The sequence below is a fragment of the Solanum pennellii genome, chromosome 7, assembly GCF_001406875.1.
Source record: "Solanum pennellii chromosome 7, SPENNV200".
Lineage (NCBI taxonomy): Eukaryota > Viridiplantae > Streptophyta > Magnoliopsida > Solanales > Solanaceae > Solanum > Solanum pennellii.
Window position 1 is genome coordinate 51,171,102 of NC_028643.1, and position 12,275 is coordinate 51,183,376.

Consider the following 12,275-nt stretch of genomic DNA (forward strand, 5'->3'; position numbering starts at 1 on the left):
ATATATATATATATATATATATATATATAAAGGAGAACCTTAAGCCCGCCTACCTGACGCCACCATAAATCAGGATGCCCTTTTCATTTATTTTATTACCACAACTAGTCTTTCCCTTTCATGAAAATGTATGACTTTAATGAACATTGGTGACTTTATGAAAATATTTGACTTTTATGAAAAGTCGCGACTTTAATAAAAAGTCGTGACTTTAATGTAAAGTTGCGACTTTAATGAAAAGTTGCGACTTTGATGAAGAGTTGCGACTTTTATGAAAAGTTACGACTTTTATTAAAGGTTGTGACCTTTCCAACCGTTGCAACATTTCCAAATAGTTGTAACCTTTCTGATAAGGCATAATAAACATTTTTACACTATCCTTTGTTGTCTACAAATGGAGGGCTTTCCTCTCATTTTAAAACTACCAAAATTCTAAACCTTTTCTTCTTCTTGTTCTTGTTCTTCTTCTTATTCTTCTTCTTCTTCTTCTTCTCCACAATTAAATATTTGTGTACTTTTCTCCTGTTGAGTGACTCACTAACACCATTGCTTATTTTACAAATTTTGGTATGTATTTTTATAATCATTGATTTATGTTTCTATTATTAATAATAAATGATAAGATTTAATAATTTTCATTTTACTTTATATTATCAATGTTTTTACTACGTAATGTTGCTGTAAGATAACATAGTTTTTTTTTAGTGGTAGTGCCACATATGTCTTAAGCAATATTTTATAAAATTCTGTGATATTTAATTTCCGTGCGAAGCGCGGATAATTTTACTTGTTCTAAATTAAAGCAGTCCAAAGCAACTATGAAAAGAGCCTTAAATGAGTGAAAATCCACCACTCATCACTCACTCCCTTTTCTTCTACACTTATGTAATTCATGGACATTAGTTTATTGGTCCCGTTCATCCCGATCCTCCTCTCGCATCAGTTTCCGAGGCTTGTTTTTTAGGAGTTTTTGAGTTACCTCCTAGTCATTGCGGAAGGCGTCACTTACTCTTGACTGTGTCTTTCTACAATTCTAGAATTGTAGACATTCAGACTTGTTCATTTATAAAAATCTCTGTATTTACCCATGGCCGATAAACAAGATCGAATGCCTAAAGTCAAATCTTAAAGAGAGGCTCTAATATATTGAGAAGTATTTTATTTCTTTAATATCTTGAATATTTTATTCTTGAGTTCACTTGCAAATAATTTTAATAATGGCTATGAATTTTGTCATACTTATTCTTCAAATATGTTCTTGTATAGTCGGATCAAATTTATTAATAATTTCAATTAGGCTTTACAAATTACAGCTACTTTATTGATAGATCTTTCCATTTTGTTCCCCTAAATTCTAAATTATTTCTCCAAAGAGTTTTGATCACGTAAATAATTCTCGACTATACATTTTTCCATTGAATTTTTTCTCTATCAATTTATTCATGCACAACTTTATCAATCGTTTTTAATGCAATCTCAGTTCTGAATCAATACACGTGCTCACAGTATTAATAATATTCATTCTTTACTTCATGGACTTTGAGCTTAACATTAAGATTTCTCCACTTATTACCTCCTTCACTATCTAGTTTACGATTAAAAATAATAGAAGTTGTGCTAAATAATTTAGGGAAAAAAGTCTGAAATGAATCCAAACTTTGATCGACATTGATGTTATGATACCGAACTTTATGGAGGACTTTTTATCCTCCTACACTATTTAATAGTGTATTTTAAAGGTATGTATGTGTCTACGTGGAGATCATAGATATTGCATCATCTTAAATAGTAATGTGTCCACGTGGGTATATATAAACCTTTAAAATACACTTTTAAAAAGTGCAGGGGTAAAATGTCCTCCATAAAGTTTGGTATCGTAACAATAATTCAGCCAAAGTTGAAGTATTTTTTCAGACCCTTTTCCCAATAATTTACAAACAAAAATCATCCAAATCTTTAATCATTTTCTTTCATACTTTTCTTCATTTACTATTTTTTGAAATATACTGTGTTGTATAAAAATGTTGTACATATTCATCTAGCGGAAAATTTATACCAATCATTCTAAATTGTCCATTTTCTACGAATAGATCTTTCAATTTTGTATTTACATTGTTTCATTGACTTGGATCATATGTATTATTAGGGATGCAACTATTTGAATTATTCAGGAATTCTTGATATCAGGAACAATGTCACATTTTCACTAAATTCTTCTAGATTTTATTCTTGGAATTATTATTATCTAACTCATTTCCATTGGTTGATTGTTTATTTGAATAACATCCTCCAATATTTTTTTATTCAAAATATTTATTATTTGTTAATAATCTATATGGGGATCTTTCTTTAAGATTTAATTAATTCTTTGAGTGTTCATTCTTTTGGCAAATTTTAAACCCAGTTTACTAGTTGACATATTAAAAATTGAGTAAATTTTTATAATAATAATTAAAAAAAAATTTACATATAGTTAAGAATATCAACAATAACAATTTTTCAAGAAAAAACTATAAACCTCTTAATCATTTTTATTTTCAAAAACTTAATAGTCTTTTTGATTGTATGTAAAAGTATTTTTTTAAAATGGGGCCCCAAGCAATGATTTTAGTGGCGTATTAGTTTAGACAGACATATATTTACCTAGTGGCTTGTATACGTGACACCAGTTTTTGGGGAAGTTTTTGTTATGTTAGTATTTTCGAAATTCTTACATTATGTCTAGTCCTTATTTCCTTTCATACTTCCCTATTTACCCTTGTCATTGTTTAGGTTGAATTTTTCTAGTTGGATAAGGCAGGTGTCATCACACCCAATTTTTGGATCGTGATAGTTAAAACTTTTATCTCTTCATATCCTTGCATTTTTAAATTGTAAAACGATAAATTTGAATGATCTAAACTTGATGAATGTAGTTTTCTAAAGCAATGACGAAACTATCTATTAGGGAGGGGATATAATTGAATTGCATTCATTGAAAATTTATATTTTATAAATAGACTTATTTTTCTAATATTTATACATATTTGTCTCCCACGCCAGGATTAGATTTATCTTTAATTATATTTTGAATTTCTTTACTAAATATCTTGATATTATTACTATTCAAAGGAAAAGCTCAAAAATTAAGAGGAGACAGATAAATATGTACGACATTAAAATTAATTTTTCAATTTCATTTACCCATAAATTATTTGTTTATCACATTGCAGGAAAATGTGAATGCTTTTTATTTAATTTAAAATTGAGTTATTATTTTATTTAATATATCCTATAGTATTATATGGACTCTTATACATATATACTTTTATGTGTGTTACATATTTTTGTATTTCATAATCTAAACAATTTTAAAGAAAAGAGATGTGGATCAACCTATGGACCGTCTGTCCTGGCCGTAGGTTGGTCCGACAACAACTTTTCCAGGGGTCTTTTGGACCTTTCCCACTCTGTTTAAACCCTAATATACGTCGTTTAGATCCTAAATCATCATATTTTAATCAGTTTAAGCCTAGAAACATAATTAAATCATATTTAAATTAAAACTTAAAAAATTAGAAGCAAGAGAGTAGAAAAAGCTCAAGAACCCTAGTTCAAGAACGCCACAAGCTCCAGCAGGTCAAGCCCCGAAACATAAGTATTTTTCCGTGAATTTCATCAACAGGTATGTGGGATTTCACTAGTGGGTTCCTTTCACCCATTAGGTCCCTAGTTTTCAGTCAGATCTTGATTCTCTTATCATGATTAAACCTAGGGTTTCTAGAACTTTGATAGAACTTCATGAATTTATTATATATGTATTCCAAATCAGATTATCATGTTATTACTCATATTATCACATGAATTTCAGAACCTTAGCTTTGTATTTATTTAGTTCTTGAATTACACATGCTAGGTCAGATATTTCAGACATTTCAGATATACATGCCTCAGTTATAAATGCATAACTACCAGATTAATTGTTGCATTCTCAGTTTGCATGTTCTGTTTCGAACTATCCAGTATTTACAGAAACTCAGACATAATAAGTAATTTACATAATTCATTGGAAGTAGCATAATACCGAGTTGGACTAGGGTGTAGCGTACCCAATAGTCCAGAACTACTAGCCAAGCAAGTTTTAAGTCCCCTATCTGGGCAATCAGTTTGGTGATCACGCAACATGCCTTTATACCTTTGGCAGGGTATATTGGGTCCTCCCGATGGGGCATATACATCGAACTCTACATTTAGATCATGTGGTTTTATTATTGGTTATTAGTAGCTCCCACAGTTCAGCCAGACTCTCTGCATTGACCATTTATCTATGCTCAGTTTTCAGTTTCAGCATGTTATAAATTGGTCATTGCATTCAGTTAGCTCAGAAATTCAGTATATTATGTTCAGATTGTTATACTTGCTTTTGTGCTTGTTCAGTTATGTCTTATTTTAGCTTTACTCTATCCTACATGCTCAGTACCTTTCAAATACTGACGCATACATGCACTACATCTTCTCGTGATGTAGGTTCAGGTTCTCAGCATCCAGATCACGCATAGATTGATTTCCGATCTTTAATTCATCAGATTCAGTGGTGAGTCATCATTCTCTGAGGACAATAATCATGAGTTTTTTTCAGTATTTAGTCTTTTAGTTTCAGATTTTTTTTTGATTTAGCTGCGGCTTGTCCTAGTATTTCTAGTCAGTCAGAAGATTATTTCAGACATAGTTAGATTCAGCTTAGTATTGAGTTAATATTTCTTTTGTATTAAACTTATTATTTTCAAATATCTCAGTTATAGAATATGGGTATTCCCCATCTTTCATATTAAATTATGATTTAGCTTCAGCATCACTTTATATTCTTTAGTATGCTCTTGATTATGCCAATAGGGTTAGCTTGGGATCACTTGTCATTCTAAGTTCCGTGTCTGCATATCGAGGGTAGATCGAGGCGTGACTAAACTTGGTATCATAGCACTAGGTTCAAGAGTCCTAGGATGTCTAAAAAGCCGCACTAAGTAGAGTCGTTTTCATGGGTGTGAAGTGCACCACATCTAATGATAGGGAGACTATGCATTCTTTTAGGAAAAACTTCACTTTCTTGATACTCTTATCGCGCGTAAGGTATGATATAATTCCATTCTAACTCGACGTTGTGCTCTTAAGATCATTCCTTCTCGTATAGCTTAGGCATGAAATGCGAATGCACCCAATGATAATGCAGTTCCTCTAGTACCAGATAAGGAAGATCTAATGTAGAGTTTCCGAACGCCAATTCAACTTTTGGCTTAGAGTATGAAAAACCAGAACAATCAGCAGGTTAGAGTTCCTACTAATAGAAATGATCGATTAGTGCATCCAGAGTTTATGATTTTTTTAGGATGAATCCGCCTATGTTTTTAGGGTCAAAAGTTGGTAAGGACGCATGAAGTTCATTGATGAGGTCAAGAAAATATTTGGTGTGATGCAAGTAACTGTTAGTGATAGGTGAAATTGGCATCCTACCATCTTAAGGTGTGACTCATATGTGTTTGAATTCACTAAGTGGAAAGACAACAGAGATGACATTGTCTTTTGTAACTCAGTATATCAGTCCAATTCAATGTCAGTCCAAAAACTCTCTCAGAAGCATTCTCAGTCTCTACTCCAGTGGGTGACCCAGTTATAGCTAGACGGGTATACAGAAATTGCCCTATCACCATATGTGACAAAGTCACCTCAGCAGATCTAGTAGAGTTAGAAATCGTAGTTTTGAAGTCATTCTAGGCATTGATTGGTTACAGTCATGTTATGCCTCAGTTGATTATAGAACTAGGATTGTTCGTCTTCAGTTTCCAGACGAACCAACCTTAGAATGAAAGGGTAGTAGCCTAGCACCTATGGGTCGATTTATTTCTTACCTTAAGTCCAGAAAGATGGTCTCAAAGGGTTATCTCTATCATCTAGTTCGGGTTAAGGATTGTAGCCTTGAAACCCCAAATTTTAATTCAGTTTCAGTAGTTTGTGAGTTTCCAGAAGTGTTTCCACATGATCTTCTCGGAGTCCCTCCCAAAAGGGAAATCAACGTTGGAATTGATCTCCTTCTAGATACCCAGCCTATTTTTGTTCCTCCTTACAGAATGGCTCCAGCAGAGCTTAAGGAATTGAAAGAGTAGTTGAAAGACCTTCTTGATAAGGGCTTCATCAGACCTGGTATTTCACCATAGGGTGCACCAGTGTTGTTCGTAAAGAAGAAAGATGGTTCTCTCAGAAAGTGCATTGATTACAGATAGTTGAACAAGGTCACAATTAAAAATAAGTATCTCATCCCTAGGATTGATGACTTGTTTTACCAACTTCAGGGTGCTAACCATTTCTCAAAGATAGACCTCAGATCGAGTTATCATCAGCTCAGAGTCAGAGATAGTGACATTCTGAAAACAGCCTTCAGAACTCAGTATGGTCATTATGAATTTGTAGTTATGTCATTTGGACTAACCAATGCTCCTGCAACGTTCATGGATTTGATGAAAAGAGTGTTCAAACAGTACTTGGACTTGTTCATTATCGTCTTCATTGATGATATCCTCATTTACTCTAGGAATGAGGAAGAACACGCGAGTCATTTGAGAATTGTTCTACAAACTCTCAAGGATCGCTAGTTATTCGCTAAGTTTAGAAAATGTGAGTTTTGGTTACAATCCATTGCTTTCCTTGGTCACATTGTATCTTATGAAGGGATCTGAGATTTACAGAAGATAGAAGCAGTGAAACAGTGGCCCAAACCTACCTCTGCTACAGATATCAGAAGTTTCTGAAGTCTAGCGGGTTATTACAGAAGGTTTGTGGAAGTATTTTCATCCATAACCTCATCATTGACTAGGTTGACTCAAAAGATGGTCAAGTTCCAATAGTCAGATGTTTGTGAGAAAAGCTTCGCAGAATTGAAAACTAGATTGACTACAACTCCTGTCTTGACTCTACCAGAGGGTTCAGATGGTTATGTGACCTATTGCGATGCATCAAGATTTGGCCTTGGTTGTGTGTTGATGCAACGAGATAAGGTTATAGCTTGTGCTTCTAGAGAGCTTAAGGTGCATGACTAGAACTATCCAACTCATGACCTCGAGCTTGCAGCAGTGGTGTTTGCACTCAAGATATGGAGACACTACTTGTATGGTGTTCATGTAGATGTGTCCACTGACCATAAGAGCCTTCAGTATGTGTTCACCCAGAAAGAATTAAATCTTCGCCATAGGAGATGAGTTGAGTTCCTTAAGGATTATGGTATGAGTGTGCATTACAATCTTGGTAAGGCGAATGTAGTAGCATATGCTCTTAGTAGATTATCGATGGGTAGTGTACCCCATGTTGAGGAAGAAAAGAAGGATCTAGTGAAGGATGTTCACATGCTTGCTCGCTTAGGAGTTCGCCTTATGAGCATATCAAACAACGATGTAACAGTTAAGAATAGGGCAGAATCGTCTTTTGTAATGGAGGTTAATGAAAGAAAGAGAGTGACCCAATATTGCTTGAACTTAAGGTTGCAGTCCATAATCAAAGAGTAGAGATTTTCTCCCAAGGGGGAGATGGTGTACTTCTCTACCAGGGTAGATTGTGTGTTCCTGATGTGGGCGAGTTGAGACAACATATTCTTGCAGAAGCCCATAACTCTAGGTATCATCAAGGTTCCACTAAGATGTAACACGATCTGCGGGAAGTCTATTGGTGGAAAGGCATGAAGAGGGATATAGCAGACTTTGTGAGTAAGTGTCCCAATTGCCAGCAAGTCAAGGTAGAACATCAGAAACCAGGAGGTATGACTCAGAGATCGACATTCGTACTAGGAAGTGGGATGTGATCAATATGGACTTCATCACAAGATTACCGCGTACTCGCAGACAGCATTACTCCATTTGGGTGATAGTTGATAGGATGACTATGTCTTCTCGCTTTTTAGCGGTCAAGACTACATATTTGGCAGAGGACTATGCTAAACTTTACATTAATGAAATTGTGAGGTTACATGGGTTTCCTTTGTCTATCATCTCATATAGAGGTCCTCAGTTTACCTCTCATTACTAAAAATCATTTCAGAAGGATCTTGGTACTCAAGTTAACCTTAGCACAACATTTCATCCGCAGACAGATGGACAGGCAGAGCGTACCAATCAGACAGTAGAGGATATGTTGTTCATTCCTTTATGCTATGGAGAAAGTGCAACTCATTAGAGATAGACTAAAGACAACCCAGAGTCTTCAGAAATCTTATCCAGATGTAAGGAAAAGGGAACTATAGTTTCAAGTTGATGATTGGGTTTTTCTAAAAGTCTCACCTATGAAAGGGGTGATGACATTTGGCAAGAAAAAGAAGCTCAGTCCTAGATATGTAGGTCCTTACAAGATCTTGAAAAGGATTGGCAAGTTGACATATGAGTTAGAGTTACCAGCAGACTTAGCAGTAGTGCATCCGGTCTTCCACATCTCAATCACGAAGAAGTGTGTGGGTAACCCAGCCTCTATAGTGCCATTAGAGAGTTTGGCGGTGAAAGATAGTCTTTCTTATGAGGATGTACCAGTTGAGCTTCTTCTTGACCGTCAGGTTAGAAGGTTGAGAAATAAAAATGTCGCTTTAGTCAAGGTTTTGTGGAGGACTTAGTCCGTAAGGGGAGCTACTTGGGAAGCAGAAGTATCCATGAAAGCCAAGTATCCTCACCTCTTTCCTTCCAATTCTGCTCCAGCTTGAGGTAATAGTTCCTCTTTAATTTTCCAGTCATTCATGCAAAAATTCAGTCTTAGAATCATGTTCCCTTTGTTTGTACTTGCATTTTCAGCATATTTGCATGTAGTCGAAACTCAATTCAGTCAGAAACTCAATTCTCAGTGTTTAGTATTGGGGTTTGCAGCTCTCTCCCTCTATTTCAGCTAGTTTAGTCTTCATTCGAGGACGAATGTTGCCAAGGGGGAGATAATGTAACACCATGTATCCAAAACAGACCAATAAATCTGCTGGTGCAACCAACAGTGGCATCGACATACCGTAGCCAAACCCACGGTCCTTCCTACACAACCATCGATGGGATCAGAAACTCCCAAAAATCTTAGCCCAGGAAAATTGGTTAAGTGTTGATCGACGGAAGAACTTATGGTCCATAGGTCAGACTATGGTCCGTATTCCATGACCGTCGATCAAGACCCCGTTCACCCACTCTTTGACAAGAGCCACGGATGACCAGCACGGTACGTAGATGGACCCACGGTCCGTAGGTCTGACCGTAGGTGGGAACTAGTAGACAGTTAAGGGGGAAATGCAGTTGGCTCAACTTCAAATGGTCATAACTCTTAGCCCAAAATGAATTATGTGTCCCATGACCTACTTACATATAGATAATTGAATTATCTTTCCATATTCACCAACCTTGCTAAAATCATACCTCCGAGTTAAAGGTTATGCCCGTTTTAGTAAATGCCGGTCGAACAGGCCCAACCCACAGACCAACCGACATGGCGTAGATCCACCTACAGACCGTCTGTCTTGGCCGTAGGTTGGTGCGACAAAAACTTTCCCTGGGGTCTTTTGGACCTTTCCCACTCCGTTTAAACCCTAATATACGTTGTTTTGACCCCTAAATCATCATATTTTAGTCAATTTAAGCCTAGAAACATAATTAAAATATATTCTAAGTCAAATCATTAAATCAAAACTTAGAAAATTAGAAGCAAGAGAGGAGAAAAAGCTCAAGAATCTTAGTTCAAGAACGCCACAAGCTCCAGCAGTTCCAGCCCCAAAACCTAAGTATTTTTCTGTGTATTTCATCACCAGGTATGTGGGATTTCATTAGTGGGTTACTTTCACCCATTGAGTCCCTAGTTTTCAGTCAGTTCTTGATTTTCTTATCTTTATTAAACCTAGGGTTTCTACAACTTTGATGGAACTTCATGAATTGATTGAATATATGTTCCAAATCAGATGATCATGTTATTACTCATATTATCGCATGAACTTCAGAACCCTATCTTTGTATTTCTTTAGTTCTTTAATTACACATGCTAGGTCAGATATTTCAGACACTTCAGATATACATGCCTCGATTATAAATGCATAATTACCAGATTAGTTGTTGCATTCTCTGCTTACATGTTCAGTTTCGAGGTATTTACAGAAACTCAGACATAATCAATTAATTTGCAGAATTCATTTGGGAGGTGGGTAGTACTGAGTTGGACTAGAGTTTAGCATACCCAATAGTTCCAGAACTACTTGCCAAGTAGGTTGTAAGTCCCCTCTCTAAGAAATCAGTTTAGTGACCACGCCAACATGCCTTTATACCTTTAACAGGGTATATTGGGTCCTCTCGATGGGGCATATACATCGGACTCAACAATTAGCTCATGTAGTTTTATTATCAGTTATTAGTTGCTCCCACAGTTCAGTTAGACTCTCTGCATTGACCATTTATTAGTATATTCAGTATTCAGTTTCAGTATGTTATAAATTGGTCATTGCATTCAGTTAGCTCAGAAATTCAGTTTATTATGGTAAGATTATTATACTTACTTTTGTGCTTATTTAGTTATGTCTTATTTCAGCTTTACTTTATCATACATGATTAGTACCTTTCAAGTACTGACGCACACGTGCGCTACATCTTCTCGTGATGTAGGTTCAGGTTCTCAGCATCCAGATCACGCATAGATCTTCAGTTCAGCAGATTCAATGGTGAGTCCTCATTCTCCGAGGGACAATAGTCATGAGTTTCTTTTCAGTATTTAGTCTTGTAGTTTTAGTTTTTCTAGATTTAGCAGGGGCTTGTCCCAGAATGCTTGTTAGTTAGAGGCCTATTACAGACATAGTTAGATTCAACTAAGTATTGAGTTAATATTTCTTTTGTATTAAACTCATTGTTTTCAAATATCTCAGTTATATAATATGGGTATTCCCCATATTTTCGGATTAAATTTTTATTTAGCTTTCACATCAATTTATATTTTTTAGTATGCTTATGATTATGCTAGCAGGGTTAGTTTGGGATCACTTGTGGTTCTAAGTTCCGTGTCCGCGTTTCGGGGGTAGCTCGGGGCGTGACATGACACTTGACATATGTTGATTACTATTTTCCTTATTCTTTGATAAATTAAAAGAGAATTATTTCCTTTTTTTTAGTTTTAATCTTTTTATTAAATAACTTTTTAAAAATAAATTGGAGTATTAGTAGTCCAAATATTTAATTTCAATGTATCATTAATAGCTGCTTTTTTAGTAAAATAAACTTTCAACTATTTGTTTCAAGAGAACAAGGGAAGCAATTTACAACTTTCCATGAAAGATAGGAAGAATGCAGACAACCATGAACAACAAATTATTCACGCTACGTAATTTATTAGTTTATTCAACAACTTATAAATGTCTTATACAATTAATTATCTCTCATTTGATTATTAATGATTTTTAGGTGAGTTTGTGAGCCTCGGTGAAGGCAATAGCATTGACAATACATGTTTGTATCCCCTCCTTCATGCTTGTGAGGTAATTGTTCAACACATATGTCTATCTTTAAAAAAACTATTGAGCACGCTTATTATATTCCACAATCCACAATGTATTTTTTCTATCTCCAATCATTTATTAAGAAGCAATATGGATTTGCAGGAGTTAGAAAATGAGAAATTGAAAGAACACAGTGAAAGCAACTTAAGACGGGATCAAAAGGATTCTTTTGAGGAGGAACTTCCTGACCAACAACAAGAAGAAACTATTGATGGTACTTGAGGAATTTTACATTATACAAATTAATATTTATGTTAATTATTTGAATTTTTTCCATCGAAAGTAGTGAATTATCCTAAATTTAAATCAATGAAAGCATGGTAATTTAAAATCTTTCCCCAAATGTTACAAAACATATTGTAACCTAAAATACAATTATTAGATTGAAGCTTCAGTCCAAATTTTTGATCATCCAATATGTTTTACATATATCATGCAATCTCACATATAATTTTCAAGTGAAACAGAGCTCAACAAGTTTCTAATATAATTCAACAATAGTTTATTTTTCTTTACATTTGATAATTAGATATTTGACAAAATAAAATAAATTGTTAAACTTTTTACATTATCTCATCAAATTTCCTTCCATTCCACAGTGTACTTCCAGGCTCTCACCAATTGAAGGTTAATATAATTGGAAAAGTCCAACCGAAAAAGACCTAAATATGAATCATTTAGATAACGAAGAGTAAAATATCAAATCAAACGAAAAAATGTTGGTTGTGAGAGAATAGGGAGAAACAACCATGGAGAAAAGGATGTT